This window comes from Capsicum annuum, chromosome 10, assembly GCF_002878395.1.
Source record: "Capsicum annuum cultivar UCD-10X-F1 chromosome 10, UCD10Xv1.1, whole genome shotgun sequence".
Classification (NCBI taxonomy): Eukaryota; Viridiplantae; Streptophyta; class Magnoliopsida; order Solanales; family Solanaceae; genus Capsicum; species Capsicum annuum.
The window spans coordinates 26,723,564-26,724,447 of record NC_061120.1 but is presented as its reverse complement, the minus strand read 5'-3'; positions in this window follow the sequence as shown (position 1 = coordinate 26,724,447).

Sequence of the window (884 nt, the reverse complement as noted above, 5' to 3'; positions counted from 1 at the left end):
ATTATTTGCTGATTCTTGAATAATTGTAGCTAGTCCAATGAGTCGTTTATTTGCGTAGAAATCAAGTATCTCAATTCTGGGTATCTCTGGCTGTTGCGTAATATCTTCCGGTATAATCATATCTCTGGTTAGTCCTATTTTTACAATTTGTATAACTGGTTTTATTTCCTCGTATAATATCTCTGCTGGTGCAGTATAACACTTTATATAAAATAGATTTCCTTTTGTTATCCTTTTATAGGTGGTGAATATTTTATGTATTTCTTCCATAGCTATTAGTTCTTCTCCGTCTTGGGTGTGAATAGTATTTAATAATCCATAGTCAAAACAAGTTTTCACTAGGCTTGGGTTGGTTTTGGGTAGTGCAATTAGCTTGTTGTAACCTTGTAATTTTTGGGTTATATAATTTGTATTTGGTTCTTTGATATTTGTAGCTCTGGGGTTAAGGTTTAGGAAAGTTTGTACTCTATAGATATTTTCTATGTATTTTTGAGCTGTATAGTTGTAAATTTTTTTATCTTGGTTCAGACTATCTCGGTATGTGGTAATTCGTGAGGGTATGAACAAGGGGTCTTTTTGTGTTTTTGGTATAAATGGTTTCTCAAATATCTTATTCATATTCATGTTTTGATATCTTTGTCTACTAACTCCTCTACTTGTACCTGCAGAAGTAGATTGATAAACGTTATGGGTTTTATGGAGTGTCCCATCATCTCCTTCTAGCTCTGGAACTTTAATGTCTTCCGATCGACATAGTTCTGCACACTGCTGAGTTAGCTGATTTGTAGCTATAGACTTCAGTTTATCTTCATTAGTCTTTAGTTTTTCTATCTCATTACCCATACTGTCCACTTTCATTGAAAGCGTAGTTAGGGTGTTGAGTA